At 50.2% G+C, this 27,115-nt stretch overlaps 2 long non-coding RNA genes across 2 annotated transcripts; both read left to right on the top strand.

Moving 5' to 3' along the window:
* The first annotated feature begins 3,518 nt into the window (after positions 1-3,518).
* Positions 3,519-4,866, top strand: LOC118168433. Its single transcript, XR_004751562.1, has 2 exons — positions 3,519-3,616; positions 4,297-4,866. It is a non-coding gene; the product is annotated as an uncharacterized LOC118168433 (long non-coding RNA).
* Positions 4,867-6,430: 1,564 nt separating this feature from the next.
* LOC118168434 lies at positions 6,431-8,345 on the top strand. Its single transcript, XR_004751563.1, has 2 exons — positions 6,431-6,568; positions 7,194-8,345. It is a non-coding gene; the product is annotated as an uncharacterized LOC118168434 (long non-coding RNA).
* Positions 8,346-27,115: the final 18,770 nt, after the last annotated feature.

The raw sequence follows: 27,115 nt of genomic DNA, 5'->3' as shown, positions 1-27,115 counted from the left end.
CTGTGAAGACGACAGCATTTAACCCACCTAATTAACAGCTTTAGCTGGAAGAAGACTGGAGGGAGAGTGGTGGCTCTGGGGAGCTTTGCTCGTGGCCATCCTGTGCCAGGACATTTCTCTTTGAGAGCAAATATTTGCAAAATACAGCAAAAACAGCTCAACAATGGAGTTGTGACTCACTCGGTACCTATTTAGGCTCACGAGGAATAATTGCTGTATGGTGTCGAGTTCGTGGTTCAAAAGCAGTTGTCTTGTTTTTTTGCTGAAGGGAGAGAATTTGGGAATGGATATATCTATACCCCGTTAGTTTGTGTGGGGATATTTTATGGTCTCTTTTCACTAATAACAGCAGAAACGGAGCAGATCGTCTCCTTTCCACTCGCAAAAGCAACAGCGGGGCATCTCCCGCTGCCTGGGGAAGGTTGTCCCGGTCCTGTTAGAGCAAGGGCCTTCTTAACACCAAAAGAGCCAAAAGAGCCTCCCTGAGGTGGCACCGCCATCTGGGTCAGCTCCTGCTGCTCCTCCCTGCAAACATGGCAGGACCCCCAAAAAAAGGCTGGTTTTCCAGCCTTTAGGCTTGTGAGGAAGAGAGATGCGAACCTTAAAATGGGATGGAGCAAATGCACCTCCCCGTGGGCTTCGGCTCCTGCTTGCAAAAGGATCGTTGGATGCGTGGGCTGGTGAAGACCGAGTATTTCCCAGCTGGAAGAGATCCGTGGGTGGCTGGGAGGGTTGGGGACACTGGTGGCTCATAGCTCATCCTTAGCGTGCCTCTGGGGTACAGAAAAGCAGGGAAACGTGTCCTCTGCAGGTGGGTCTCTGCTTCTTTCTGTGTTAAAGCAAAGGGAAGAGGGAGATGGGATCCTCGTGGTGAAGGCAGACGTCCGAGCACGTCGGCGTGGTGAAATCTCCTGGCTTCGGTTCTGACAGGGAGACGTTTGCTGGAAGAGCAGAACAGACCTAGCGTGCAACCACTTACAGCAGGTTAACAGGCACCATCAGCCTTTGGCTTATTTAATCTTTCAGTCTGGCTTGGCTCATGTTCACTAATTCGAGATGGCTTTTAAATATAGAGCTCCTTCTTCCCTGTCTGTCCCAGCTGGAAACACAGTTTTAAAAGGCAGAGGAAGGGCTTGTCCCCATCTCACCTTCTGGTCTCCTGCTGGAAAGGTCCCTGGTCCTTGCACCAGGGTGCAGCCTGGCATCATGGCAGAGAGGTCTCCCAAAATGCTGGCAACGTGCCGGTGGGCTGTGCTTGTGCCCTGGGTGGAGGGGATTTGGTGCTGGGCTGGGGGCTGCCCCCATGGGCCTGCTGCAGGTTGACCTTAGGGCTTGTGTTTCCCCAGCAAGGAGGCCACTTGGCGGGGTTAGCTCCTGTGCCAGGCTGTCCCGAAAGGCCAGGTGGGTTTGGATCTGGAGTTTATACTTGGATCGATCACTACTTGAGGTTGAACTCCTGGTTTTAGGTCAGATTATTCTGAAATTTGGGCAGGTATTTCTGGCTTACTTCCAGTTCTGGAGAAGAACAAAAGGTTCGAGCCGATGCCCACTGAAGTCTTTGATGAAACACTGAATTTTCTTGATACCAAGCTGGCTCGTGGATAGATGGTCTTCCAGCAGGTCTGAGCCCTGTTCTGTTCTCCTTTACACCCATGTAAAGACAAAATCAAGCCAAGGGCAGGCGTGTGGGCACAGAACCCTCACCAGGGATGCGATTTGGCAAGCTGTGATTAGGCAGCGCATCCATCCCACCCTGGGGAGTGAGCAATGTTGGGCTCAACGTCCTCCACCTGCAGCTGCATTACATTAGGCACCTCTTGCAGGCACTTACATCGTCATCTGGGTGTCTTGCTTGCCACTGACAAACAAAATTCCTTCTTTCCAAGTCCTGAGGGGGGCTTAAGCTGAGGGCTAATTGACTCCACTCCAGAAAGACACTTTTACGGCACATTTTTGTTGCTATAAAGCCAGTCTAAAATAACGACAGTCGTGAAAGGATATGACCTAAACTATAAAATGCACTTATTAGAGCTGTATGATAAATCAGGGAAGGACTCGCTCGCCTCCTCTGAAGGAACTGCATGCAGCTGGTCAGGGAATCGAGCGGGCAGATTGATTTCTGGTGTGCAGCACGCTCCCAGCCAGGGTGAAGAATTAGCACAGGTCAAATTGCTCACAAACCTCTGTCAAGGAATATATATAAGCCTTGCCTGAATGTCAGGCTAGAGGGAAGAAAACCAGAGCTTTGTGGTCCTGCTATGTCCCAGCATGGGTGATTTCATCGGTTTTATCACTCTCCTTGCTCCTGCATCTGGATGCTGCATTTTTGGCCACGCAATGGGTCTCCAGCAAGATGCCCTGCTGTGGTGTTAGGTGCCCCAGCCTGAAATGGTCAAGGTCTGCAGCTTAATTTCCACCTGTACCCCCCAGCATTGGTGCTGGTAAATTCAGTGCTGTCTGTTTGGGGTGCTGGTGGTGCTAACAGCCTTCTCGCTGCTGGAGTCACTGCACCAGCAGGAGGAGGAGGAAAAAAGGAGTGTTGTGTTTTTTTTTGTTTTTTTTTGTTTTTTTTTTTTTTTTTGGCCCCAAATGCATCCTCATTCTTCAAAAGCTTGGCAGTCTTTTTTAACCCACTCAAATGATTTATTCTTCTGCAAAAGGTCTGGCTGGAGGGGAGGTGCAGAGATTAACTCTCAGCAGCAGTGATGGGGAGCAAAGCAAAAATGCCGCCGAGGAGCTGCAGGATGCTACAGCCCCTGCTACGAGGTGACTGAGAGGGATGAAACCAATGCAGCTTGTTCATGGCAGGGTTTTCTCCCAAGCCCAGTTCCCAGAATACCAGACCAGCACTTAAATGACCCCATCCGTGTCCCCTCCCGGCTGAGCAGGGCTCATGTTAGGGCCAGCTAAGGGGCAGGAGCTCCCTCTCCTCCCTTCTGCGCCTCGTGGCACCGAGATGCTCAGCTCTGAGCCACCGAGTAATTTTCTTTTGGGTAATGCAACAGCGCATGGAAGAGCCTATTATTTGCCAGCAGTGAGAGACTCAGCGAGCACTAATTGGACAAACGAGGCTCTGGGGATTTACAGATGAAGCAGATGAATATGCAGTTGGGGAGAAAAGGCAAACAAGGCTCTGAGCCACCCTGACGGGCACCTGGGATGGTGCTGTGCTCCTCAAAGCGCAGCGGCACGTGGAGAGCTCCCTGGCCAGAGAGCCCTGCCTCCCTGTGAATCCTCTCCCACTGCTGCTTCCAGAGGAGCAAATTGCTCTGCGTCACTGGGAAGCAGGTGGAAAGGAGGGAAAAAAGGGAAAGAGCAGGAAAGCAAAGGTGGAAAATTAAGATTTTTCTTTTTTTCTTTTTTTTTTTTTCTTTTTTTTTTTTTTACTTTCCTTTTCACCCCCAAATATTCCCTATGAAGACCATTCTCAGCTAAGCTTGGCTCCAGAAGGTCTTTTGGAATTTAATCCTTGCAGCTGTGGGACATGAGCCCAGCCTGCTCATCCTGGCTCTTAGGGAGCATTCAATCATCATCAGGGGGCTCAATACTCCTGCACACGGACGCAATACCACGAGTGCCCCCGCGATGAAGGCCAAGAAATGACTGATCGTGCCACGTAAGTTATTGTGAGCCCTTCTCATAGGAAAAAGTGCTCCTTGCTGGAGTCTGGGTGATAAATCACCGCATTTTCCTGTAGTGCATTAGCACTTGGTCTCAGAGGTTGGGCCAGAGAATAACCTTCTCGCTCTAATTGACATGCAAAGCTACTGCTGTGTGTTAATTTGGAGGGGGGCTGAACTCTGAGCATCAGCGCTGAGATCAGAAAAATGGAGAGTGGTAAATCTGCAGTAAACCGCCCGGGTATTTATAGTCCCCCACATAGCGAAACGTTTATTTAAAAAATAAATGCTGCAGTCCACGGGCTGGCCTGGCTTTCTGCCAGCAGCCCGGGTCAGAAAGTTCACAGCCTCGTCTGGCAGAAGGAGGAAATATGGCACGGCTTTCACCACCCAGAGAGCCTGCTGGGATGGGAGAGGAGGCTGCCACCTGAGTTCTAGTGGCTTTGAAGATGAAGGGGTCAGTCTCGTTGGGAGAGCTAGCAGGGAGGAGTGGAAATGCTGAGGCTGGAGCTGCATCGGGTGGTGGATGAGTGACCCTGATGCTCTCCACTTTCCTACAGTCATAAAGCAGAAATTAGGCAGGAGAGACTGCTTCTAAAATCTGAAAAACAGCATTTAATAGGCTCTTTTTCTTTTTGGGTGCATCCAGTTGATGTTTTCATGCTTCTCTCTGCAGCCCTGACAGCCAGAAGTGTGCTGGGGAAGAAGACGGCCTCTGAGCGGCACAGCTCCCCTGGTGTGCCGCAAGAGTGTCCCTGCAGATTTGGGAAGCAACTCCTTGATTTTGGGGTCGGGCAGGGCTGAAGGTGCTGGGGACCAAAGAAAAGTGAGAGACCCAAAGCAGTGAGAGACTGTGTCGCTGATACCTTCTGCTTCTCACGTGGAGAAGGAGCTGCCAGTTAACCCAAAGTGCAAAGCGTCTAGCTAAAGGTGAGATGACTACACACAGCACAAAGAAATGATGCAGTCGTCTCTTTCCTCCAGTCTGCCTTCTTCGAAATTACTTAAAGTCTTGTAAAGAAAAGCCTCCCAGATCCTCTACGAGCCGTAAACCTCAGGAACTGTCTGGCTTCATTTCTGCATAACTGTGAGGAGCTCTACATCAGGTCTTCCAGGGTAACGGGAGAAGGAAAACATAATGGAAAAGGCTGATGTAAACGTAGCTGTGTCTTCCTACACGTCTCTATAGTTAATACTCTCATTAATTATCTCGGTATCCAAGGGCTTATGAATTCAAACTATTATTTCCTCTGTGTACATTTCTTGGGAGGAGGGCAGCGACTAATTGATGCAGGCTCGCAGGGGGTGAGTCCATGAGAGCAGCTATTGCAGTGAGGATGGACAGGGCAGTGACCTTCGGCATTGTGATCTGTTTCAGCCAGAAATCTGGGTCATTTTCACCTTTTCTGGGGGAAGTGGGAACATGCTAGATTTGATTTTGAGGCAAGGATGTCATGGATCCCCTGTTAGCCTTCAGAAATGTCCTTTCCATCCAAGACATATGCGTATGTCCGAGACCTGAAGCGTGGCTGTCTGCTTGACCTATTTTTTCTATTTTTGACCTATTTTGCTACTTTCTCACCCGAGTCACGTGCCACTCTGCTCACACTGGGTGTGAGGCACATCACGAGCCACTGCACAGAGTCAGGGCTGCGCTGTGCTGCAAACACCCCTGGTGTGCTTCCCCCCCCACCTGCTTCCCCCATAATAATTAAGGCACGGGGCTTGATTGCATCCTGGTTACACGTGGCACTCCCGCAGCCTGCTCGTGTTGGTAAACAAGAGAGCTGCGGGTAGTTTCTCCTGACAGGCTGGAGAAAAAGCAGCCTGGCTGCCTCTCCCTGTGGTACAGCATGCACACCAGCAGGCTGCTGGATGATGATGATGACAATGATTATTTTGATTATTGCTATTATTATTATTGCTATTATTATGGCTATTATAGTGTTCCCGACCTCCAGATGGGGTGCAGCCGGGGTAAGCCTGATCATGGAGCACAAAGGGGCTGCAGCAGCGCTGAGCAGATGCTGGGGATGGGGAGGGTGCGTGGGGCTGTGCGTTTGCCTTTGAGCCATGGGACAGTGCCGTGCCCCAGCCTGTGATGGATGAGCCCTGGCTGCAGGGTGTTGGCCTTTGGTGATGCCCTGAGTGTGACTTTTCAGGGTGACTTGTTCCATTTTCCTATTCTGACATCTCAAAGAGGACTGACTCCTGCTCCTCCAGCCCCGTCTGCCTGTTTCTTCACCTACAGCAGGAGGCAAAGTGCGAGTTTTCCCCCAAGCCCTTCTCTTTCCCTGTGGCTCCCCCTCAGCTGGAGGCAGACCAGCAAGCCCGTGGGCAGCACGTCCCTCCAGAGCCCCCTCACCCAGCTGCTGCACGGGGGGAGCAGCTGGTGGGGGTACAAGTTTACGGGACCTGGACAGCACTGATTATCACCCGTGGTGGGCGGTTCAGATGATGAACTGGCTCACATTGAAGGGAACCTGCTCCCGACTCCATCAAGCCAGGACACTGCCCAGAATCTCAATTAAATGGCTTGGTTGGATGGATGGCCACCCTGAACCGGTACAAAGACAAATGCATTTGTATGGATGACCATCGGGAAGGAAACCGTCCCCATGTTCAGCCCTGGTCTGGCCCACGTTTAATTTTTTTAAGGTGCTGCTGCAGCAAAGGCAGGTCTTTAGATACTCCCCGATCCCAGCCAACATCCGCTGCCTCCAGCCATGCTCCAGTTAGGGACATTTCCTGATCCAAAATTCCAGGCTGTGGTGAACCTGAGCAGTGTGGCTCTGTCGTTTGATGCGCACGAAGAGCGAGGGATACGAGAGAGGACTGCATTGCCTTCACGTCGTGCATCCTGCTGGGACATGACGGAGCATCTCAGAAGACGCTATTTAATTAAAACACCATCGACCGGAATTTCTGGAAAAACATCAGAGGTCCTTGTAAATAAATTCTCCCGGTATCCCGTGTTTCACACTCTCAAATTTTTTGGTTTTTGTTTATTTTTTTTTTTTGTTTAACCTTTTGTTTAGTCCGTGTAATTTTGGAGCTTATTTCAGGGGAATATTTATGGGCCAAGCGTGTTCGTAGTTATGACTGGCTTACTTACAAATTACCCTTTAATCAACAGATTTAATATTAATTAATAATTCATAGGCTGCTCATAGGATAAAATTGCATAATAATGTCTTTGATGCAGCCCAAAGTGTCCATTGTAGATGGCATAAAATGTTAATTAGCAGCAAAATGCAGTTAGGAGAAAACTCTTTTAATTATGTAATAGGCCTCATTACAATGGGTAATCAACAATGCTTCCAAATTAGCCCACTGGCAGCATTTATCTATATATAGCAAATAAACTTTTGTTTGCAGAAAATGCATTTGAATAGTCGGCTTCTCAATTTCTTTCAGGCTGCTTTTAAGTCATTGCAATCCCTCCCGACAGCCTGAAAAGGACCACTCTTCTCAGCTGAATGGGCCATATGTGAAGCTTAGAGAATAATGGGGAAAATTGTTCACAAATATTTGTTCAGATATGCAAGCAAATTTCAGTTTGACCTTTCGTAGGACCCTCATCTGAATACCGGAGCGTTTTGCTGACGGCAGTGCCCAGAGAAAAATGTAAAGCATCGGTGCATGAATATCCCTCGAATTTCACATTGTACGTTAGGTCGCACGACGCACACTGGCTGCTTTGTTGATCAGTTGCAAAAATTACCCCGTCTGGTGACTACGAACCAGGTCGTGTGGCCAATACTGAACCAAGAGCGTGCACGAGAGCTGGTTGGAAGTGGCTTTTGAATCCAGCTTTCTTTGAGGATGAAGATGGGAAAGAGCTCCAGAAGCAGGAGCCTTGGTGGTAATCACCATCCGCAGCTGCCTCATGTGGGTCAGAGCCTATTGAAAGGAGCCAAATCACCCAAAGTCAAAACCTCATCTAGATCCATGCCTAGAAGCATATTGTCGTTTCTGCCTTGATTTTGAGAGATATCCAGGCTACCTCAGGGGGCTGCAATCCTCGTTTCTCTCCAATCTCAGCCGAATCTGGGACGTAACTAGCCTGAATATACAGATGTGCTCCAGCTGGATCCAGCTTAGACCTTTTGGGCAGGGACGATGGATTTATCATGTCGATTTCCCTGTCCAGCCCAGCCAGCCTTCATCTCTCACCACAAGTAATTAGCGGTGGTAATAAGAGCCTGCAGTCAGTTGCTAAGCAGTACTTGTGGCTGCTGATCTTCCTCGGGTGGATGGCACGAATCCTTGGGATCCGACGACCTTTACTTGTTCTCTGTGCTCCTGCTTGTAATTCTCCTTTTAATGCTGTACAATACCAATAGCCCAAGTTTATCCATATTGTCGAACAGACGGACACTCTATTATTAGATTTGTTCTTGCAGACACCTAGCTATACTGGCTGAATGTAATTTATAGCCTCTAAAATCTGCGGACACAGATTTCTGCCTCCTTCAGTGTCTGGTCATTTCTATTCATTTCATCTCTGGAATCTAATGTAATAAAATTGTAAAAAGGCTCTAACTCCTCAGCATTTAATCAGCTTAGTATGAGAGAATTACATCAGCAGCCCTTAGGTGTACTTTATCCTGCAAAGGAAATCTCACATTAGGAGACAATCTCATTATTTTGACTACTAAGGATTGCATGAATTTCTTAAGAGCCACCAAGAACATGGAAGAGTTTAGGTGGGCTATGACTTTATTTATAGTAGACAGAGAGCAGGAGGAGTTTGCTTTGCCAGCAAGGCCAGCTGGAAGTGCAGCCTGGCCCAGCTCTGGCCATGGGTTTCTTAATTCCGTGTGTTGGCTTGGAGAGCATCGATGGGGTCAGCCCTTACCTCCATTGGGTCTGGAGAAGCCACAGGTTTTGCTTTGTCAGCTTTTTTTTCGTATCCATCTGGCTTATTTAAACCCCCACAATTTAAGCATCTGGGGGATAAGGGGAGCACAGAGCCTGTGGGTGGCTGAAGTTTGGCGAAAACAGGATTTCCGAGCTTATTTTTGGCTCATCCAGGTACAGGCTTTGAGGGAGGAGGAGGACAAGGAGGATGCAGAAGGGAGAGAAATAAGTTGTTTGATGAAGCACCCAGGATTATGGCAGCTTCACTCGGGTGCATCGAGGCCAGGGTTGTCCATCCCTGTCTTCCTCCTTTGCCTTTTGTAGCCACGCTTTCATGAGAAGAGCATTTCTGTGTCTTGGGGCACTGGAGTTATTTTAAAAGAAAACAGCCTGCTTGTTTTCCAGCCCAAGCTGGCTTGGCCAAGCTCAGCCCCTCTAACCGCAGTCTGGGCATTTATTTTTGTCCTCCAGACTTTCTGAGGCATTTCTTGGGGCTGCTTGTCTGGTTCTCGCTGGGAGTGATGGAGCAGGATTAAAATAGAGAGGAGTCCCAGGCTTGTGCTCATTCCTTCGCAAAATTCACAGTGAAAGCCAACACAAGGCTCAGGACACCCGGGCAGGGTCTCAGTGCCAGGATATTTCTGTGTCTTGGAGCTGTGCACGGGGCTATTTGGGGTGGCTTTCACTTTGCCCTTGGGTCTGACTTCAAAATATGGATTAGTTAAAATATTTAAGAAGCTGCATTTCTAGCTCCAGTTCAGGCTTCAGGGGCTGAACTTGGTTATAAAATGAAAGGTGGAGCCCTCTCCATCACCGCACTGACTCCAGAACCTGGGGCTTTAATTGGAACATTAGCCCTGCCGAGCGGTGCACCTGAATTTGAGGCTAGGTGACACTGATTCCCGTTCCCTTTGGCAACACCACCGTTACAGCAAAGCACCGGGCTGTCGAAGCTCAGATTTATTTTACAGCCCCGAGCTCCTTGCTGCAGCCCCGAGTGCCCCCGAGTCGCGCCTGGAGCCAGGTGGCCGGCATCTGGTAGGTGTGTGCCGCCTCCTCCTCCCCTCCGGGGCTGTGTGAGCAGCCGCTTGTGTGGTTTGCTCCCTGTTAATTTGAGAATGTGTTGTTTTGGCTTCCCGAGGCGAGCGAAAGGGCCTCTGCACGCGATGGGGAGGTCTGCGACGGCTCCTGGGGGAGTTCATCCCTGTTACCAGCGACCCCCCCGGAGAAAGCTCTGCTAATGCACAGCTGAGCTCTGCCCTCTGCACAAACACCACCGGCTGAGCTTGTTACTGGTCTGCTCAGCTGGGCTGGAGCCCGACCGCGGGGTTGCTTCAGAAATAAAGCCGGTGACCCCAGATCCCCAGGGGAAGAAAGCAGAGAGAGGGGAGGACAGGATGGGGGACGTGAGCCGCAGCATCCTCAGCTCCCTGGGGTAGCCAAATTGACAATGACTTGGGCTGGGGCTGTGCCGCAGCTGCAATTCAGCCCCGGGATGGCAAAAAAAGCCTGCCCGAGGGCAGGTCGTTGTCTGGGCAGGGTGTTTGCCCACTCAGCATCGTCTGAACATCATAGGGTGCTACCCTGGTGCCTGGGTCTGGCAGCAGGGGGAAATCAGGAGCCAGGTGATGTTCTGAAAGTGTCTTCTGTTTTCTTTTCTGGGCAGATGTTGAGCTTTTCTAAATGTTCAGCCACAAACTTCAGTATTTGTGGTGTTCTGCATTAGCAGTGAGAACCCACAACAGCCCTGCAGCTTTGTCAAGGGCTGCTGAATGTCTTGACCTCGTGGACGTGTCTGGGTTTGCTTGGGCTGCGTAGCACCTAGGGAAGAAGACTGATGCTGTGGCCACCACGGCCTTTTGAGGAGCCCTGGTTAGGAGAGCAGAGGCTATAGCTCACATGCATGCCCCTTGGGATTCGTCGTGTCTCTTCCAAGCTGGTTGTGCCAGTCGGGAGCTCTGGAAGGAGCCTTAGGGAGGCAGGTCTGGGGCATCTCTTTGGGGTCTGAACTTGTGGGGCCTCGCCCTTGCTTCAGAACTGATCGTTATGCATCTCCTCTTGCTCCTTTATAGCTCATCTTTGCAGAGCCATAATTCAAAGAGCATTATTATGGTCTGCTGACTGTTGCCTCCAGCATATTTCCTCCTGGAACTCGCAGCACAGCCCCGGTGCCATTATTTTTGAATGTCCTTTAAGCAGAGCTGTTCGCACCTCTTGATTCAATTTGCTGAGAGTCTCTTAGCATTCCCATCGCTTATCTAAACATATCATATTTCAAGGTTTATTTTGTGGTCATAAAAATTTGCTGTTGGCATTCAAAATAAAACTCTTTGCTGGATCTTAGCCGAGTAACAAATGTGCTGGATTGGGTTAGGCTGGGGAAAAGGGAGCTTCAGGAGTTTATGAGAAATGGGGTCCAAACCGGAGCGCTCCAAGCCAGTCTCCCTGCTCTCAGACCTGGCATCTCAGACCAAGCACACTGAGCCTGCAGCATCCTCCTGACCACCGTAGAGCAGCCTGGGGCCTCCGAGCAGCCTCTAATGAAGACACCTGGGACACCGATTGGAAGCTGACCTCCACTCAGCTCCAGAAAAAAGGGGATGCCAAAGGCAAGGGGATGCTGCCTGTGCTGGCCCTGAATGGATGTCATCTGCAGCATCCTGTGTGCAAGGGAATCCTCTTGGCGGGACAAGGAGCAATGGTTTTCAACTAAAATTGAGTAGGTTTAGTTTAGATATTGGGAAGAAATTCTTCACTATGAGGGCGGTGAGCTCTGGCACAGGCTGCCCCGAGGAGCTGTGGCTGCCCCATCCCTGGGGGTGCCCCAGGCCAGGCCGGATGGGGCTGGGGGCAGCCAGGGCTGGGGGCAGGGGGCTCTGCCCATGGCAGGGGCTGGGATTAGATGGGTTGAAGGTCCCTGCCAACCCAACCCAAATTAACTGCTATTAAGGGCATATTCTCTAGGAAAGTGTGCAGTCTGATGGAGAGCCAACTCCTCAGGTCACCTGCTGAGTGCTTGTCCTTGTGTCTCCACTGACAATATGTGTGGGATAAATGAGGAACAATATCCTGTAAGTGATCTTAAGTTTGCAGACATCTGGTTTGCAGAAGGACCAAGCATAGACCAGGCTTTGCATACCCAGGATTACAAGTGTTTATGGCACGAGGATGGGATGCTGGGGATGGTGGGCTTTGGCAAGTACTTCCTGGTGGATGGTTTTCACAGCCTGGAGGTGCTATGAGTAGTCAGAGCAATACTGCGTTGCCTGTTCTGTGGCAGCGAAACAGGACAGGCAAGGAGAAGTTTGCAAAGTTTTACATTAATGCCTCGGGGATGGGTGGAAGGAGCTCCAGGCGAGGCGAGGTGGCTGTCCTCATGCTGCCAGTGTTTCTTGGAGAGGTCTGCAATGATGAGCTCTGCTTGTAGCTGGGCAGGAGAAAGCTGGGCGCGATGGATTTGTGAGATCTGCCAATGCCGTACTGATTTACAGCTCTGGGAAACCCAGCAGGGTGGAAAACCTTGCCAGAATGAAGAGGCTGGATGAAACAGGGAAAGAGCCTCCAGAAAGGTGTTCTCAGGGCTACAAAAGACATCAGATACGGCAAAGGCATCCCCTCTTTAATCAAAGCACACACAAAGCTGAATATGTGCTTGGCAGACGGGATATTGCAAATTCCAGCCCGAATCCCAGTGAATCCAGACCATGCTCTTGGCAGGCGAATGTTGCCTTTGCTGCAGGTAGGCAGCAGGCACACCCTCTGCCAAGCAGTAGATCAAATTCTCCACAGGTTTTCAAGGCAGTATCTGGGAAAACGTAGCCATTACTCAAATAATTATGGAACAGTAGCAATGGAAGAAGCCTGCCGTGCTGGGTCAGGGCCCTGGCTTACAGCTCCAGCTCTCAGTTCCTCTTGCAAATCAATCCCTGCTTGCAAAGGCTTTCCTATGGGCTCAAACATCCCCGGCAGCCCTAAGGACTTTGTAATCCAGTACGGATTCCTGGAGATCGACTGCTCTAGGGCCTGGTTGGAGTCACTGGAAGGTGCCTGTGAACTCCAAGAGGTTTGGATCACACCCACCCCAGTGCTCTGGCTCACACAAAACCCTTAAATCCCTCGCTCATTCCCAGAGGAGTCAGTGGCGGTGCGTTTGCAGACAGTAATTCTCCATCAGCTGGGTCTGAGGCAGGTCTCTTGCCAGCACGTTCTTCACCCATGGACTGTTCCGTAGGTGAAACCTTTGACTTTGAGCTTGCTGGCAGAGCAGTCTGACATCCAGCCTGCTCACCATTTAATGCATGCTTGATTTTTAAACCTCCTACTTCCCTCACATAGCTCAGCTCTGACAGCCTGGGTGTGTGCTCCTGAGAGAGGCTCCAGCCCTGTGCACCCTTCTCTCTGGTCTGTCACGTCTAAGCATCTTATTTGGTTGCCAAAATGATGTTGGTCATGTTGGTGGTCATCTAAGCTCTTCAGCTTCATCACATCTGGCTCTGGGGTTGTTTCTGGAGCATCTGTTGGAGGATAAAGAACAGGGATGGAGCAGAATTGGGCAACCTGCTTCAGAAGAACAGTTAATATTTGCAAGCTTCTTCCCGTCTATGTGAAGAGAAGGCAGAGAAGCTGCCCAATTTCTGCCTCTCACACCCGCAGGTAAGGACAGGAGGTTTGCTCCAGTCCTGGAGCAACAAACCCATGGCAGGAGCAGGAGGAGCAAGGCGATGAGCAGTCTTCGAGGGTCTGTGCATCTCGCAAAGACAGCAGTTTGCAGTTGCCCTCGTTACCTGGAAGCCTGTAAGACACTCCGGTGATTAATTTTAGATTTGCTCACATCAGCCTTTTTGTCGTCTGGGCTGTGAAAAGCAAAGCAAAGAAGTGAGAACACCTTTTGGAAGTGCATTAATGATCAGGGGTGTATTGCCCTGCTTTTACAGCCTGCCTTTAAAGCGTGCAGTGACAAGAGCTGCGTAAAGGAAATGTTCGAAAACAGATTGCTTTATTTTGGGACAACATCATGAGGCTTTCCCAAATGCAAGAGCACTCTGGGCAGCTCAGGCACCTGGCTTAGCACGTGGAGCACGTGTTAACTTCAGATATTTTTGCAATAGGTGAAGGCTTTGGGCTTCACACAACCCCACCAGCAGGGAGATGTGTGGGAGGAAGGGGAGGAAGCAGCGTGGGCAGCCCGGGGGCCTCTGCCTTGATAAATAGAATGGAGCAGGGACTGAATGCTCCTGAGCCTTGGTATCGCTGGGTATGGGTTGCTTTCCAGCCAGCTGGCTGCAAGGACAGCTTGGAGAGCACTGTGGGATTCTCCTTGGGTAAGAGCTTGCCCTTCAATACTTTTGCCCTGGGGCTGATGGAAATGATGCTTGTTCTCCCCAGGCTTTCCCCCGCTGGATGGAGCTGAGTCAGTGCAATTTGGGCACCCTTCGTGTTCATCCCTGAGTGTGTAATTTAAGTCCTGATGGCAAATAAACAGTAAATCAGAAGCAGCCGCTCTCTTCTTCCAGAAGCAAGGTTATTTTTTCAAGGTGAGCTTGGAAGGGGATTAACCCCTGAAAAAAATAAAAGGGCAACTAAAATAAAAGAGCACAGGGGTGAGGCTTTGCAGTGCTGGTTTAGAGGGGGAATGATGCCAGGCTTTGAGCCATGGGGGGGGATTTCCTTCTGCTTGCCCCTTCATCTCTTGAGGCGATGGGGCTGTGATTCCTGCACAGGTATGTCGCAGAACTGCACTGGGAGCTGTGCTCCGGGCTGCTGTTGATGCTGAGCACGGCATAATGAGTAGTAGAAAATGCACTTCTGTGGTTGGATGGGGTTGTGTTTTTGGCTGAGAGTCCTTGGTGTAAACAGACAGGCACAGAGGAGGAGAGGGACCCTTTCCTATGTCACATCTGGAGGAGGGGGAAGGCAGGAATGGTGAGCCTGGGTGTATATCACAGGAACCAGTGGCCCAAGAAGAACATCTTCTCTTCCCTCTCCTGCTGAGACCCTGGAGGTGCCCACAGCTGGGGAAGGACCCATGCCTGCACCCCGGGAGCTGTGCCATCTTCATGCAGGATGGCACAGGCGTCTCCCCCCTGTCAACCCAACAAAAAACTACAAACTCCTCAAAAAATGCCAAACCAGACCATTGCTTCTCACCTGAGGCAAAGCGTGGAGCCCTCCCGCCCAACAGAAAACTTGTTGGCACACGAAGGCTGGGTTTTGGTGGGAAGAAATAGATGTCTGCGGCCACGGCTGTCCCCGAGGAGGGGCTGTGTGCAGCAGGGGCTGTGCTAATTACAGACATGCGTTCATAATGAGAAGCACGGTGGGACAGCCAGGGGAAGGCTGATTTTTCAAGGGGGGCTGATTTTTCAAGGCTTGTGGCATGGGTATGGCCAGGCTGCCCTCTCCTGTGGGTCTGGCAGGAGCGGATGGAGGAGACCCATGGGCTGCATTGCCCCACGTTTCTCGTTGTGAGCCTCTGAAGCTGCAGTGTCTCAGCGAGCTCCCACTGGCTCATTACGCTCCCATTAGCTCTATTTAAGGCTTGGGAAGTGAGATGTTTGTCCAGGCACTGGGAGCAAAACACGCTCCTTTTTTTCAGTCTGGGACGTTTTATTTTAGGTTAAGGAAACAGCGGGGAAAGGAAGAGCAAATATAACTCCTCAGGAGGCAGCAAGCCCGCTGTGAGCAGAGCTCTGTCCTGCAAGTTCATAAAGCTCAAACCTCACGTGTCCTGCAGAGGGATGAAAGTCAACAATTTGTGGCCATACAGCCCACATCAGGGGAAAATTCTGGAGAAGCATTAAGGGTGGGCAGGTCTCTGGGCTGCCAAGCAGGAGATCTGGTCCTGCTTCTCTAAAGCTTCAGGTCCTTCCTGGTCTTTGGCTGCTTGGACCAAAATCTCTCTTGGCTCTCTCAGTGTCCCTCCACACACTTACAATGTAGAAATCAGCCCCTGCCATTTCCCCCAGCAGTAACGTGAGCTACTGCCAGAAAGCCCTGAAGTTTCAGGGGCTGTTCCTCTCATTGGCTTTTGTGGAAAAACAGGAGAAATCTGGCTTTTCTTGGGATTAAGACCATTAATTTTTCATCTCTAATAAGGCCGGTGGAGAGCTTGGGGTATGTGTGTGGGTAGGTTGTGTGGAGGCACCTTCCTCTGTCCCAAGTGAAGAATTTGGGTGCTTGCTCTGGAGACACAGGAAAACAGGAGTGCAAGCAGCAGGGAGAGAGAGGGGCAAAGAGAGACCAAGGAACAAGGAGAAGGGAAGGACCATTTGGCATTTTCTAGGATGGGGGTGGGCATCTAGGATTTTCTAGGATGGGCATCTTTTACGGACAGGGGATGCTGTGCAGCAGGAGAGGGGAGTTGCAGCACCCAGAAAACCCGTGGTCCTGGGGAACATCATGCCCAGCCTGCTGAAAGGGCTCACCTCTCATGGGACCCATTCCCTGGCTGCCATCCTCACGTCTGCACAGCAGGATTTGTCCCCTGGCACTGAGGATTGCTGGGCAATGCTCGCAGCACGACTGGTTCAGAGGAAAAGGTTTGAAAAGCCTTGGTGGGGGGACTGGGAATTTGTGGCCCCTCTGCTGTGCAGGGAGAGCTTCTGACCTGCCGAGGGCTTTCATCCAGCTTTCACTTTGTGGGATTTTCCTCTTTGCAGGTGGGAGCTTTTGCTCCATCTCACAAGCAGAAAATAGAGCAAAGGACCCTCTACTAGGGAAGACCCCACTTCGAGGTGGCAGCTCAGCCTGGCCAGGCACACAGCACTCCACCCCAACACCCGCACAGCTTTCCTCTGCCCTTGCTGCTCGTTGCTTGCTGTTGTAGGAGGCTGGGAATGACCCGAGGGCAGGCTGACTGTATTTCCCCGTGTTTGTACAACCTCTGCAGTAATCAATGAGATTTCCAGGGCACGGCGGGGCTGGATTTTCAAGCGCGTGGTGCTCCCTGACATTTCTGGAGAGTTTGGCTCTCGCGTGAGCACCTAACAAGGCTCAGAGGGAAGAGGGCAATAGCACTAACAGCAGCAGCTGGGAGGATGGAGGCTAAAGGGGAAACATGATGGGAAAGCAAACGGAGAGGAGGAGCAGGGAAGAAACCAGCCCGAGGGCCAGAAATTGGCTGTGGGGCTTGGGAAAGAAGGGAAAGAGGCACGGGGGGGGGGGGGGGGGAGGAGAGGCTGTGTGGTGTTCATCGTATACTAATAAAACTCCCCGTGTGCAGTTTTTGGGTTATTTCAACCCCGCTGTTTCCCTCATGAGCCCTTTACCACTGCTGGTTCGATGCGATGGGACCAGCCCTCTTTCCCAAGGGGAAGCACCCTGCAGGTCCCTCGGGAAGGTGGGCAAGGCAATGAGGGAGGGTAAATTCGGGGAAAACAACTTTCCTATAAACAAAGTCCCCCTTGAAAATGCTCCCCACTCCACATCCAGGAGCTTGCGAGGGCTGTGCGAGTCCCCGAAGTGTTTCGACCTCCTTTTTCCTACCTTGCTGGCTCTGCGCGCTTTATTCTCTTCCTTCAGAATTCATCATAACAATGCCGCGGATGTTCTTGAAGAGGCAATTTCTCCCCAGGATGCAGAGAGCTGCCGTCTAGCCAAGCCAGATCAGAAAATGCATACAAACGTATAGAAAGACACGATTTCAAGCCAAGCATTCAGCCCAAGTGCGAGGAGCTAATGCTTTTATGGAGGAACTGTTGTGCACCGGAAAGCCCCAGCTGTAAACAAGAGCAGTAGGCAGTGCTCAGAAAAGGTTACAAAAAACCCAAACACGGCTGTCGAAGCCTTTGAATGATCCATCAAAGAATGAAAAATAAAAATGTTATTGTGCTCAAAACGAGGAAAGGCTGCAGGGAGCTGAAAGTTGGGCTCAGAGGATTTGGAGGAGTTTCGTGAGCGGGGCAGGAGGGCAGGCAGGCGTGGAGGCTGGTGTGTGAGGGTGAGCATAGTTGTGCTGGGCGTAATTAATGCCGTGACTATGGAGGTCAAAAATGGGTGATGTGCAGGGAAATCAGCTGCTGTGGGGCCAGCTGAGATGCTCGGTGGAGGCATGAGTGCCGATTTAGGCTGCTGGAGACGTTCCCCAGCTGTGGGTCTGCTCCCGGGAGCATTTCCTCACCGGTGCTGCTGTGGGGACAAGGAAGAATTTGTATGGACTGCTTGGGGAGGAAGGTCCAATGTAAAATTTGCGGTATCACCAACACCTACGATGATTTTCACCTCTGAACTCCAATGCACTGGTAATTTAGCTCCTGCTGCAGAAACCTGTTCAAGGGGGAGCCAAATGGTGCAGGTTCTCCTGGGCATCCTCCTGCTCAGCCCCCCAGAGGGAACAGCTCGCCCACCTCCTTCCACACCGCTTCTGCCCTGCTCTGTGGCTGCAAACCCACGGGAGCTTTATGGATGGAGGTAGGGGATTTTTAGGTAGCACCGAGCACGGCGAAGCTGTGGCTTTACTCCGTGTGCCCTGCAGGGTGCCTGGGACAAGGGCAGCTCACAGCTGTGCCAACACTCTTACAATGCCAAGCACGAAGGGGTCAGGACCATGATTAGTGCTCCAAGCCACTTAATGTTAATATTAAGAAATGGTGACGACGGTAGTAATAAAACCAGCAGCGACTGCAGCGGTGCAAGGTGCAGGTCACATCTCCTGGGGGAAGGTGGAGAGGCAGCAGACAGCCGGAGGAACATTGTTCCGAGAACATACAAACACTGTCTTGGGGGGTTGTTTTCATAAACGCCTCCCTTCCACTACTTCCCAGCTGATGATAGCAGAAGGGCTTAACGATATTAACTCATTAAGGCTGACAGCGCCCTGGGGGTGTAAAAGCAGCAGGACATCCTTTCATTTCCATCTCCACGGCTGTTCTTCTGAGTGTCGCAGGTGATGGGGATGGCGCGAGGTGCTTTGGAGCCGTGGCTTTTCCTCCTCCCCAGTTTTCTCTTTTTCAAGACAGCCGGCGGCCCCTGCACAAGTTTTCTGTGGTGCCGCGCGTTGTGTCGCTGCAGCTCCTTGTGCACGGGAGATAAAACGCCCACTGTCTAGCAACTCATTAGCTCTCCTTCGGCAGCATTAGTGGTTAACAGCATAATTAGTTTCAGCAGTAAAAGGAGATTCTGTGGACCCAGGAGAGAGACTGTTAATCTTCTGGCATTCCAGGCAACAGCCAAAGTGGCAAATTGCTCGTTAGAAGCGACAGCAGAAATAGTGTGTGCTGCTCAGCAGCTTCTAACTAAAACACTGACCTGAGCCGAGGGCAGGCGGCTTCTGCTGGATAACAAAATCTGTCCCCTCTATTTCTGGTCCCTGGATCTCGACAGCAGGTGGAGAAACGTCTGAAGGCCACGTCCACGCCATCAGAGACCACCTGGAAGCCATCTGAAGCAATTTCTGGCGCTCGGCCACGACCCCCAGCCCAGTCCCCCTGGTCTTGGTCAGCAGCTGGAGCCGAGGGCCGGATGCTCCAGGAAAAGCAACTTCTGCTGGTGGTGCTGCGGACGTTGCTGGATTCACGACGTGTTGGTAATCTCACGAGGAGCACCGGCTGCTTCGCGTTTCCAGACCAAGGAAGGTCGTGCGAAGTTCAGGCCAGCTTTGGGGAAATATTTGAACTTGAGGATGTTTGCATGAACCCGACTCCTGACCTCCCGAGCAGCGCGTTTTACTAATTCATCAGCGCTGAGGGACCAGCCCATCTCCATACATGCCTGTGTGCATCGTGAAAAGGCAACTGAATTGTTTCGGTAACGTAAAATAACAGGGATGTGAGTGCACTGTTCAGGATTGCTGTGTCCCAACACTTGGCAACAGGAGAAGAAACGCCTAGGGTCTAGATAAAGCCTCCCAAAATGCCTCCACCCCCGAACAAAACGAGTCCTGTTACCGCCAGGACTCGAATACCTGAACCCCTTTGAGGCAATGGTCCTTACACCCCATTTATCATCGTGTGCCTGAGTACCCCTCTGTCCCCCCGGAGCAATTTCAGCTCCACGTATAACAGAGTGTGCATTATTCCCAAACACATGTGAGAGACTGGCTACTTGTTTTAGGAGGGAAGGTGGATTTAACCATCACAGCAGTGAGCTGGGGATGCAGGCACCAGAATGCAAAGGTGGTCTCAGGGCTTGGCATGGGCTCGGCTTTTGGTTTTCAAAAGGTTTTGCCTCTTTTATCTGGTCCTTATCCTTCTGGTCTCGGGGCTGGAGTCCCCAGCATCAGAAAGCAGAATTACAGCTCTGTTAAAGGTTATCTGCTGCATGCTGCGTGGGTCTGTGGGTGTGTGTGTAAATGCTGAAGGACTGATGGAAATAGGGAAAGAGAGGAAAAAGAGAAAGGGGCTTGCATTTCTGCAGGATCCCTACGGGGATGCCCAGCAGCACACGATGCTGGTGGCCGGGACAAGGAGATGCTGAGGGCTGGGCAGCCACCGCTCAGCCTGGCAGGCTGCTCCCCACCTGGTTTTGGGGTCCTTGGCCACCGTCGCTTGCAGCTCTGCGGGGAAGCTGCGAGGCATCTGCCCCAGCAATCTGATCGCCGGGCTCCGTGGAGCATGGCTAACACGAGGCCAAATGGCCCACCCAGAAAGCAGGCATGGGGATGAGAGATGCTTAAATAGGGGAAATCAAAACCCAATTTTGATGGGGCCTGTTTCCTGCTTTTCCACTCAGAAGTGTTGCGTGGGGAAGGGCGCAGCAGCATTTCCCGACAGCTCACTTCTGGTAGCTATAGAAACTTCAAACACAGCCTCAGTAACAAAAATACATCTCCCCTCTGGAGCTTCCTTCCCTGGCAGGCGCTGGCTTTTCCCTAACACGAGCTGTCCCAACCCTGCCAGACCCCAGGGAGCATGGGGTGTGCAATATTTATTTCAGGAGTGGGAACCAAGCGGTGCAAATTCTTTAGGATGGAGAGACGCGGAGGTGAGGCAGGGGATATCAGGGACCGACAGGCAGAGGTTCAGGGGAAAGATGCTCCCCTAAACATCACTATCCAGGAGCATTTGTGCTGTCAGCATGGCTATGAGCTTGGTAGGAAATAGATGGGGATTTTGGGGGCAGTGCCAGGAGCTTTGGCAGCCTCCCTGTTAGGGGTCCCCTTGGCTGCCTGGGCTTGCTCTGCAGCAGCAGGCATGCCAGCAGCACGGGGGTTAGCACAGCACCCAGCTTTCTCCCCCGAATTTTATTCAGAGGGGTAGATTTGGTCAAAAGGGACTTTTTGAGTGGTTGGCCTGTTTGCTTTGCTAGGGCTAGCAGAAGGAAAACATTTTTTTTTTTTTTTTTTTTTTTTCCCCATGTGAGGGAATAACAGGTGGCTTTCCTATTAGCGAGGACTCCCTGCATGCGGGTGGTGCTTGGGTGGGCTCCAGAGCACACCGTGAGAGCCACCGCGTGCCTGCCCCATCCGAGAGCTGCTCAGGAAGGGTGTCGGGATGCCCACCCTCGCCCCCTGCCCCCCTGACACCCTGTGGGGGTGCCCACCCTCAGCCCCTTACGTCTGTTTTCTGTGGCTGCCTGCATTGCCTGTTCCCACGCATTGCTGCTCTACTGCCAGAATTTTATTTTTATTTTTAATGATTTTCTTAATTGATGTCTTTCTTTGCTTTAGGTAGAGCTGATTTCCTCCCCTCGTAGCAGCAGCGGATGCAGAGAACAATAGCTACGGTGCGTGCTCCAGCCACCCTGTGCTGCGGGGACCTATCCTGCTTTTCTAGTGCCGATGCTCAGGCCTCAGCCGGGGATAAAGAGAGTTCAGGGAACCCAACCGAGGGAAAAAAAACAACTCCAGAGAAGTGATTTTGAAAAGAACTTCACAAAAATTAGTGGTGAGCAGCAACAGAATGAAGAAAAAGGTCACACAGCTCTTCCAGGAAAGGTACGGCGACGTACCCATGCCCACAGTACAAATTTAATAAAAGGAATAATAATGAAAGAATCTCATTGCTGGCATTTCTGCAAGCTGCAGGAGTTCGGAAGCACCTGAGGGTGACCAGCGGCAGGACTGTGACCATGCTTGGTGCCGGGTTGCTGAGAAGGGAAACCTTGGCCAGGAGCCCTCCGCGGGGCAGAGCCCCTTTTGGGGGCCTAACCACGGACACGAGGCTGCTTATTGGGAAATCCGCAGCTGGGCGTATCCAATTATTGGGTTTTCTCTGGGCAAATTAAAACCTGAGCTTTGGTTGTTATTTTTTAATAGCAGATGGTGAACGGGGTCTGCAGCCCCCAGTCCTTTAATCCGTCCCACTTGGGCTGGCCACATCTGGCTGCTCTTCAGCATCCCAGCCTGGGCCATCGCCAAGGCCTCAGCCTTTATTTTGGGTTATTGGCCTCCCCAAAAGCTGCTCTCCAGCTTGGAGCTGGGTGTCGCAGTTATCCATCCCAAACACAGCTCTAAGCCTCTCTGAATGTTGTCTATCTCATTCAAAATAATCACCCTGAACTTATTCAGATCATTTCTAATCAGCTGCCTTCCAAAAGCCTGGCAGTGCTCCTCGCCCAGAGTTACCTGCGCGCTCTGTAACACGCTCTGCAGCCTGTCAGCGGGGTTGCTAATGCAGACTGTGAATGCCCAGGCACTGGTTGCTCCTCCAGAGCCCTTGCAGCCTGGCAGAGGGCATCTCACATCGCCTGCTGAGCACAGGATTTCTCCCGTGTTGTGCACCAGGTGTTACATGGACTTGTTCTGGCCCTTGAGGGTAACATTCCCTGGTGGCAGTGCTGCAGGAGATGTGGGAGGACCAGCCACAGAAGCACCTGCACCTTGAGGATGCAGCAGCTCCTTCCCAGGCCATGTCAGAGGTTAACTGCCTTTAGGTGTGTGGCATGAGGGGAGGACAAAGAAAGCATCAGGGGCTGGAGTATGCTCTCAATTGCTCCACAGCAGTGTCAGACGAAGAAGATTTACACAGGAGCTGGGACATACAGCATGCTTTATCACCCCAGCCATCTGCCAGGACGTGTGCCGTCACCTAATGGCACAGCCACGTTTTGTCTTCTTCCTGCTCGGCCTTACAGAGGCAGCAGGCACACGGAGTGGTGCTGTGTCGGGGACGTGGGACATCCTGCGGTGACAGCAGGAAGGTTTCCCTGTGGACTTCTGAGGGGCTTGGACCCCCCTCATGCTGGTTGGTGTCTGGGAGCCTGCAGGGGAGCTAATGTGGGGCTCCTCAGCTCCCATTGCTGAGATGCAGCAGGACAGACTCCTGGGGACATAAAAAGCCAAGGATGGGAGCAGTCAGAGGAAATAGATGGCCATTTAACACAGCGCCACGTCTCTCCCTGGCTAGGAAAGAACCCTGTCTTTTCTGCAGCATTCCTACGTGCCTGCCTAACTTGTTCTTAAAGATTTCCAATGATTTAATCTTTTGTTTCCACAGCTAATCTATACCCATGCCTAATTAGCCTTGTATTTAGAAAGGTTTCCTCCCGTCTCACCCAAGCGTGCTGCACTTCAATCCGCCCATCACAGACAAGGAGAGCTGTGCGCTCCTTTCTCCAAGGGGACCTCATACCCCTGAGGACTGTTGGGAAGACTTCCCTCCGACTTCTCTCCCTCTTTCCTTCAGACCTTGCTCACCGGGTTCTGCTTTCCCTTCCTCTGATCCCCTTTCCCTCGCCGCCTGGGCCTCTGCCCTCTTTGCCTCCATCCTCCCGTGGTGGTACTCTCCAGGTGAGACCTTGTTAGACTGGAGCTTCTCAACACATCTTACAGCCAGCAGCTGTATTAACACATCCCATTTTAGAGGACATCCCACTTCAGGAAAGAAAACATCAGTGGCTCTCGTGGCCCCAGGACACCCCATCCATAGCCAGCGATGGACCCCGAGGTGGAGGAGACCAAGTGCCTTCCAGGTTGAGAAAATTATTTTCCAAAGTGAAAAAAAAAAAAAAAGAAAAAAAGAAAAAAATCATTTGCAGTCCAAAGCTGTTGCAGTGGGGAGTTTGATTTTGGCGATATTTTCAGACCTGCTTTTCGGTTTTGGTTTTAGCGTGTCTTGTTTTGCAAGGATGAGAACATTCTGTGCTGATGAAATCAGTCAGTTTAATTGCACACTAAAAGCATGTTGATGTTTATATTATGTGAGTATTAATTTTAATCTCCAATATTAATCAGTAGCAATGTAAACAATGTATTGAGTATTATCTTTGCAGGCAGTATTTGTATATAATTTAATATTTACAACAGGTGTTTAATATTTTATATTGTGTGATAATATTTCTCTGTTATTGTTCATCAGGGACAGGAGAAGAAATAAAGGTTTTAAATTGCAGCAGGGGAGTTTAAATTAAATGCCAGGAGCTTTATTTTTTTATTTTATTTATTTATTTATTTATTTTTTAATGGGAAGTGCAGCAAAACTCCCTTTTGTCCCCATTTTCCCCTCAGGGAAGGGAAACTCTAGAAGCATCAGCCTGCAGGAGAAATTTCTGATAAAACAGCCCTGGAAGCTCACAGATTTGATTGCCCTGAAGGAACTATTTCCTTTATTTTGCACAAAATGAAGAAGATTAAAGGCAAAACCTATACTGGCTAAATTCTGCTTTGATTAGGACGTTAGGTTCTTTATGTAGCTTATGCATGAGCTGCCCAGAAATTGCAGTCCAGTTTCTCTTCCTCCCACTCCCCTATATTTTAACCATTATCTCCATGGTTGGACTGAAGACCATGTCCTAAAGTGGCTGATGGCCTGTGTCTGAAGATTGAGGCTAAAAAACTGTGCATAAGAAACTTACATTTTTGCTTCTAGAATGGGTATGTGTCCTGGCTGTCTGCTGCATGCCTGAAGCACCGAGCTCCAGCACAGCATGGGAGATGTGGACATTTTCACCCAAATTTGGGGGCCAGGAGGAGCTGCAACCACTCATATTTGTATCATAACCTGGAGCTAGAAAACTTAGTGGAGATGTCTTTTCTTCAGCATAGAAGATGCTTTGCATCCTCCAGAAATCTGATTTTTGGTTTCCAAAGTGAAATGGCCATTGGACAGGGATAGCATGGGAAGGGCATGATGGTGGCCGTGTCTGTGGAGCAAGGTGGCATGTTCTGGGCTGTATGCTGTGAAAGCTATGGGAATAAACAGAGAAAAGGGGCATTTCCCAGCTACTGTGTCTCGGTGAAGATACGTAGCACCAGTGGTGATCTCACAGCATGCTTACGGACCTTGGGGATGCTGCCCTCCTGCTGCCTCTCCCCTCCCAGCACCAAGAGAGGGCTAATGCACCCTGATGTCTCCCAGACGTTTTCTGAGATCTCATGCAAGGTGAGCTACAAGAGCTAAACAGCATTATTTTAAACAACGGAACCTCAGAAGATTTTTTTTTGACATTTTTGGACTTTAAAACTAGGGATTTTTTTATTATTACTGTTTTCCAGGAACCCATTTAGTTAAATTATATTTTAATAGAGATTCAACAGACTTGACTACAGGAAATAAAGTAGTCACTAGTTATACACCTAAGCACTGATTTGCATTAAATTTCCCCGAAAAAAAATATATATTCGTTGTTGCTATGAAACCAGAAGTTTTGCTTAGATCAGATCATTTTGTTCTCGTGTCATGGGTAAAGGAACTCAATGAACAATGCGCCTCTAATGGTTTTCACTTTAAGTCTACTTAAAGAAACCTTTCACCTCCCACTCTTTCCAAATAATTAAGTTTTTAATTATTTTTTTTAAAGGGGTTTTAGTAAGTTCAGTGCTCCTGAAAGTGCCTTCTGCAGCAAGGGTGGGGGAGGCAGTGAGAGGGCTGCTGGGGCCATGTGCTGGCTATCTGGGCTTTGCAGGGGTCTGCCCCTCATTAAGGCAAGAGTAATTTCTACTTTTCACCAGTTTCTACCCACAGGCACTAGCGGGGGATTGAGGATCCTGTGCTCTGACGGGAGGTATTTTTGGTTGAATAATCTTTTCTGGTTGCTTTCCTGAAGAATGCCGTGGTTATGAAAGGCTCACCTGCCTCCCGGAGCTGGGTCTTTATTTGCAGAAAAAAAAAAAAAGGTAAAAAAAAAAAAAAAAAGGTAAAAAAAGGTGAATTGCTGGGATAAAATTGCCTGTGGGTGTCAAAGTGTCTGGGCTTTGGCTGGGCCAGCAAGGTCTGTTTCTTTGGGCTGCTTTTGTATATCTATAGTGTGTATGTCTATCTATCTATATCTAGAACTATCTGTATATCTATATTTAGCTGTAGCTATACTTCTATACTTATAGCTATAGCTAGATACCATCACCTCTATCTGTATTGATATATATACCCATATTTCTAGCTATATCATCTATATACACCTATATTTCAATCTATATCATCTCTCTCTATATATCTTCATGTCTGTGGGTCCCTTCCAACTTGGGATACTCTATGATTCTATAATTATATGTAGATATAGATGTAAATATATATGTATGCACACTGTATATGTAAATGTGTACGTACACTCTATAGCTTTATCTTGAATGAAAGTCCTTGAATATATGAATATATCCATATACATAAGCATGCTCCTGTAAAAGGACTTGCAAAGAGAAAGTTTCTCTTGATTCTGCCCTCATTTATTTCTAATTGTGGGTGACGGATTGCGTTTGTGTGGTTTCCTATAATCTTTTTTTTTGTTGTTGAATACAAACATACCTCTGTTGGTGAGAATTCCTGGGACGAGCTGTGGGCAGAAAGCTAATTTAGCCCGGGCGCTGCTTGGCATTCCTGCCTCGCTGCAGGCATCACAGTGAGGGCTTGTGCAGCGCCATGCCTGAGAAGCCCAGCTGCCTGCGGAGGAGATTTTGGGGTGTCCCCACATCCCCGTGCCCCGACTTTCCCCTTGCTGGCTGTGCCGTGCAGCAGCCTGTGAATGGAGAACGCGGTGCGGCAGCCAAAACTGGCATGAAAGTCTCTTTTTAGCTGCTGAGCAGAAGATAGGAGCTAAAATATGCGGGTGCCTTACAGAGCCAGGAAAATGTGCACTTTGTTAAAATTAACCGGTGAGGGCTGCTCTCCATCCTTCCTCTGCCGCCGCCGCAGCAAACACCACGGCTCCTCTCCAAACAGGGGCTTGTTTTGGGTTCACCTTGTGCAAGCTTTGGTCCTGCTGTCCTGAACCTCATGCTGGAGGCACTGCTAGCTGCAAAAACTGCCCAGCTGCCCGTCCCGGTGTGTGTTTATAGCAATTTATTCACAAGTCCCTAGCTGCTCTGTTTGTGAAATAAACTTTCAGTCTCTTTTTTTAAAGAGAGAGAAAAATCAGTGGTGCTAAACCTGGAAGATTTGGGTGTGAAGTGGTGCTGGCTGCACAATCAAATTAATCCCAGCTCTCCTTTTGCTGGTGCGGAGGGCGCAGCCGTGCCGTAAATCACCTCACCTGCCACTTCGCCTGGCAGATTTACGCCCTCCATCCAGACTGAGTTTGCAGGGAGCCTGAGAGAACAGCCCCGAATATTAACCCGGTTTCTTTTGTTGCTTTAGAGAGGAGCATCATTAACCACGACTTAGCTCATTAAAGCAGGGATGAAAGGCAGGGCAGCTCGGAGCGAGGGGAATTAACCCAGCAGGGAGCAGATGGAGGGAGATGTGACATCCAGCACGGGGGGCTCTGGGAGTGGAGTGGTAAGAGGTGTTTTTGGGCAGTCCTTAAAATGTTGTGAAATGCTGTTC

This window comes from Oxyura jamaicensis, chromosome 5 (genome assembly GCF_011077185.1).
Source record: "Oxyura jamaicensis isolate SHBP4307 breed ruddy duck chromosome 5, BPBGC_Ojam_1.0, whole genome shotgun sequence".
Lineage (NCBI taxonomy): Eukaryota > Metazoa > Chordata > Aves > Anseriformes > Anatidae > Oxyura > Oxyura jamaicensis.
Note: the sequence above shows the minus strand (reverse complement) of the source record. Positions and strands in the feature narration are given on the sequence as shown.